The sequence below is a fragment of the Notolepis coatsorum genome (genome assembly GCF_963971535.1).
Source record: "Notolepis coatsorum genome assembly, chromosome: 15".
Classification (NCBI taxonomy): Eukaryota; Metazoa; Chordata; class Actinopteri; order Aulopiformes; family Paralepididae; genus Notolepis; species Notolepis coatsorum.
Window position 1 is genome coordinate 103,907,012 of NC_140179.1, and position 6,000 is coordinate 103,913,011.

The window sequence follows — 6,000 nt, forward strand, 5'->3', positions numbered from 1 at the left end:
GAAGCATGGAGCTGCAGACCCACAGAGCAGCAGTGTTTTCAGGTCCGGTCGGGGGACCGCTCAGCAGCGCCCCCCACCCAACAGCTGAATTGCCAATGGCTGAATTGGAGTACTGCACTGTGCCGGCAAAGCTGGTGGGTTCTGTGGGTCTGCAGCTCCATGCTTCTCGTAAATCTAGCAGCAAGCTCGCGCTGACAGGTCGTTGTCATTATTAGACAGACCTGCTTGGTGAAGCAACGATGAAACAAATGTAATGATTGTTTCGTTCATCGCATCATAGGCTATTTAATTTTAGCCTATTTTAATACAATTCAAATAATCAAATTGTGAGGGATTTTTTTTCACCGGACTTTATGAATGTAATGATTTTATTTATTCCATGGTATTTGATAAACATTGAGTCTCAGAATAAAAATGAAATCAAAGAGACTAGTGCTCAAGTTTAACAGGGGAAACAAGAATCAACATTGTATTATTGACCATCAGCTGGTGACTGAAACTGTGATTCTTGGATTATGCCACCAGATTACAAAAACAATTGTCAGGTCAGGATATTGTTTTACAGATGTGATTTCAAGATTTGCAAAACATAAAATGTTGACATGGCGTATTTTATATTGGTTAATGTAATTCACAATACATTTCAAAATATATTTCTAATGACTCTGCACCCCAGTGCCCCTCCCTTCCTACCCCAAACCATTTAGACATGAAACTATACAGTGACAATGGAAATACCAGAGCCAATGGCCCAGTCATAGTAATAAGCATTTGTATAGCAAGTGAGATACAGTGGCCACATCCACCTCATGATAGATTTGCAATTGAAAAGTAATTATGATGAGCCTGAAGTACCCTATAAACATGTACATAGCAGGGAACAATTAGGGTACCAAGGCTGAATGGGGGTAGTTAGTGTGACCAATACAGTAGCATTATAGCATTATTCATGCTGAATACCTCCGATAGGCCTCCCATCTTCAATGTCTGGTATTCTGCTATATATCCATAGAACCCATGCCTTATTTCTTACTTATCAATGATGATGTTGAATCAGTATAGTGAGTTATTTCTTTCTTGTTTCTCATGTCAATGGGGTCAAGCTACTTTCGATACAAGCTGACTGAAGACCACTGAAACATATTCCACAGTGTACCGAAAGTAGATTTCTGTGAGCTTAAGTCAGCCTGTACAGACAGGAACTTGACCCCATTGAATTTACATTGTTTTTTGGCTAACTAGCCAGAGCTACAATGAGAAACTGTAGGATTTGTGCTAAGAAAGGACTCTACTCTGGTGTTTCTCCAGACCTCTCTTGACAGAGCGTGAGGTGTGGCCAGATAATAACAGGGCCTAACAAAAATAATGGTTGGTTTCAGGTTGCCGACCGACCCTGCAGATTTATGTGCGAATTTATTTTATGGGAGTTTCTATTGGCGGAAAAAAATACGCATTTTGTAGAGCGCCCTTTGTTCCAGTAGAGAGCGCCAGACTCCAGCAAATGGTGCCGTGTTAAACTTATTTCAATTCAAGTACTTGGCACTGAAGTGCAAGGCTCCAGCGCCAGAACCTGTACCCTCCACAAGCCAGTCTGCCTTCGACTTGCTGTTTCGTGCACAGCAACGTATACATTTGCCTCCGCTGAGAACTGAACAAAATAAAAAAGACGAGTTGATGAATTCCATCATCAAGAGCCTCCAAACCAGGGGAGTGGGGTTTTCTGTCCAGGCGAGCACAAACCATGGCTCAGAATTGGTGACGGTGAGTTAACTATTTTACTCAAATGGAACGAGTCTGTCTGTATGTACTGTATCGTTCTGCCATACTAATTGTTATGAAGAATGAGGAGGGGTTTATGCTTCTTTGGGGTTGTTTAATTCCATTGATATCGGTTACATACAGGTGAATACCTCGCTCGTCATCACACACAGCTACATGCTTTACATAGATATAGATAGCCACTAGATAGCCCGCGCTGCCGGCCAATGGAGAGCGATGTCGTCGTAGGGCGGCCATCTTGCTCCAGGCAGCTCAGCTACCGATAACCCTCACTCAAGGCTGACTGGAGCAAAATGGCGGCGGTTCAGCGACGCTGGTGACTCCGCCTTAAGCTATCTAGTGTTCTATATATCTATGCATGCTTACACGTGTATTCCACGACAACAAACTAACTTCCGGTGCCACCCCCTATCTCTCCCGGTCGGAAACACACACCCAGCTAACAGTGACACACACAACGGCAGAACATTATAGTACGTTTCATTTTCATGCAAGCACTGTTTCTGTAATAGTATGAATTTGAGATAATATTTTTTACAATCAAGTTTAATTAAATAGTAAAAAAGTGTTTCACACCTAGAGTCCCAGTTTCAGTCACCAGCTAACTGATGGTCGATGTTGATTCTTGTTTCCCACGTTAAACTTGAGCACTAGTCTCTTTGATTTCATTTTTATTCTGAGACTCAATGTTTAACAAATACCATGGGATAAATAAAATCAATACATTCATAAAGACGCATAATTAAAAGTCCCACTGAGGATTTGGAACCTGAAATATGGCAACTTCATTCTATTTTCAATATTTAAAAAAACGAATTGGGTTAAGTGATGACCAAATGAGACATAATGATTTTACTGCAACAAATGTTATAATAAAACAAAGCCTTTCTATACATTTGTCTGGTTGAAAACTTTATTAACAGATTGCAGAATGTGTAGTTGGGTACGGAATGAGCAACGGAATGGAACCGAGCTATGAACGGACTAACGGAGTAATGCCTTGTTTACTGCTATGTTCGGGTAAATAATATGCTTGTTATTGAACGTGTAACACTTCATTTTAACAGCAGATACTTTCTTAAATACCATCTTCCCGAGAGAGGGTGTTGACGGGGAGTTGTGTTATTAATAGCATTGAACAGCTAACCGAAAGCTAGCGTTAACTATTGTTAAAGGTTTAGCCATAACGTTACCTTGGCTAAAGTTGGGGGTATTCATAATGCAGCAATAATGACTGCAGACCTGCAAGCAAAGTACAGCAAGTTGACAAAGGAGTATTCCAACGCAAATCACATTTTCACCAGTAACGTTAGTCTTGCATCTAATAGCTAATAACGTAGCTACGTTAGCTGCCCGGCCCGCCGACCGGCGCTCCACGCATGACCAAATGAGACATAATGATTTTACTGCAACAAATGTTATAATAAAACAAAGCCTTTCTATACATTTGTCTGGTTGAAAACTTTATTAACAGATTGCAGAATGTGTAGTTGGGTACGGAATGAGCAACGGAATGGAACCGAGCTAATGAACGGACTCGGAGTAATGCCTTGCTGCTATGGGTAATAATAATATGCTGATGTTATTGTCCGTGTAACCAGGGCCGCCTCAGGGGGTGTGCGAGCAGTGCGGTCGCACAGGGCCTCGCGGGAAGGGGGGCCTCGCAAAAAAAAAAAAAAAAAAAAAAAAAAAAAAAAAAAATTTATTATTTTTTATTATTTTTTTTTATTTTTTTTTTATTTTTTTTTTATTTTTTTGCGAGGCCCCCCTTCCCGCGAGGCCCTTTTTCATCACAGACCTAAAATCTAGTTTTGCTTATATGCTTATATATTTCACATTAGACACGTTTGTAGAATGTGTCTGACTTCCTGGCTCTGCAGACTGCAGTTTTCCGGTTTCTGCGGATTTGCTGCTCTACAGATTTTAGGATAGTGTTTCCGGCCCGTCCGCCGACCGCCGTAATACCAAATAGAAGAAGAAGACACACGAGGTAGATAATTCAGCGCTATTCAGAGGAGCGAGGCGAGTGGATGTCTTTTCAAAAGAAGGAGAAGAGAACTTGTGAGCAGATAAATCTGTTAGGCAGCAATATGCCGAAAGGTGTCCAGTCTGCCGGAAAGTACTCGAAGAAGAAGAAGAAGAAGAAGAATTACACCGTGGGCCAAGTCTCCTTCCAACTTCACCATTGGCGCCGGCCGCGCCGCATTCATTGATACTGCGTTATGTGAGTCAACCTATGATTAAATACCCGCCGTGGACCTGTCCTGACCTATCTATCTTTCTCTCTTTCTGGAGCCAAACTGGTCGACTAGTAGCTAATATATAGTACTACTAGTAGCTAACTGTGTGTGCCTGCTGAGAGCACCTGGCTGTATGTAGACAGTAGCCGCATAGCTTGTTAGCTGTTAGCTAACGCAGAAGCAAGCTATGCGGCTACTACATGCAGCCAGGTGCCTGATTGAGCTAACTGTTAGCCAGTTAGCTGTTTAGCGTCAGCTGGGAACGTTCGTTTGATGCTGGCACTCTGACTACGACATCATATTTGACAGAAGATGTAGTCGGGCCTGCACCATGACAAGGCTCTGGCCATAGCTTTGTCCCGACAGCGAGAGGCCTTTCGTCAACGTGGAGACCTGTGTTCCTCGTGCAGGTAAAATGTCATGACATTACCCCACTCTTCCTTCCTTCCCCTCCCGAATGTTTTGTTAATAACGATGTTTTTTTCCAGGCAAAACATATGCTACTTCACAACATTTGGAGATACGACATGTGCTGTGTGTGAATGGTCGTTTGTGTAGCTTGGGTAGCGTTGGGCCGTTGGCCAAAGCTGTGTGTCACGTGGCCTGGTGTCACAGTACCTGGCTAGCCTATTTAGCTGATGTCGGCCATTGGCTCCTTGCTGCTTTGGTTTCTCTGGTATAGACGCTCTTCTTGTTGGATTGTTGATCTTTGTCCTTTTGAATCTCTCATACATGCTATAGTCTCTCTCTAACACACACACACATGACAAACACACATGTTCTCTCTCTCTCTCTCTCTTTCTAACACACACAGTCTGCCTATGGCGGCCTTTCTCGATGGCTAGGCTGTGCTCAAGGATCTTCAGTCACAGTGCTCAGGTATTCTGCCACTGTGTACTCTCTGTTTAGGGCCAAATAGCATTTCAATTTCTTTCCAATGTGTCTCTCTCTCTCTCTCTCTGTACACTGTATATTGACTGTAGAACGGGAGCTCTCTCTCGCTCTCTCTTTTGCTATATGTTGACTGTATCATGCCCGGCCTCGGGCAGCGCTATTATTTAAGAATATGTTGACTGTAAAAAAAAATATATATATATATATATATATATATACATATATAATTTTTTTTTTTTTTTTTTTTTACCTTTTGGGGGGGGGGGGGGGGGGGGGGGCTCGCGTTAAATCTCGCACAGGGCCTCGCATTTCTCCCAGGCGGCCCTGCGTGTAACACTAACTATATAACGCTAATGCCACAAAACGAATGCCTTGTTAATCATAAGTAGTTACTTTGATGCAGTAGATTGTGTGTGTGTGTGTGGGGGACGGCGGGCGTTGTGCAGGTAGGTCTCGAGTGAACTTTTTTTTTTTGCCTTTTGACGCTACACAAATTGATGGGTATTTATCGGCGACTGCTATCGGCACATTTGAGCTTATCGGCCGATAGGCCGATAGCAGTCAACAAGGCACTTATCGGCCGATACCGATACCCGACCGATATATCGGTGCACCCCTAATAACAACCCCTTCAACTCCCATTCAATTCTAACCCACACATCTGAGAAAAGTGCATTACCAAGCAGGGCTCTTTTGCCTAGAGGTAGCTGTTTACAACATTACAGATACTTCTAAAAGTGAATCTGCTACAAGATTGTTATTAAAATCTGGTCAACGTTAGGTAAAATACTGGGCAGTTGCCTGCAATGTCATTGTGGTGGTATCTGACTGCCGTTGTACAAATACACTTACATTTAATGAAGACAAATAAACAACAGACATTCAGGCATGTTTAAATTGGTTTTCTTGGAAACACAGAAAATAAGAGAGGCTCTGCAATGCCACGAAAACAATCTAATAAATAATTGTACTTACAGATGGTGTCCACAGTCTGATCTGTCTTCAGAAGCAGGTTTTGATCCAGATGGTTTCCAGTAGAAAGTCTTGGTCCAGTAGACAATGTGTTCTGCCACAGAAAGGCGTTCAA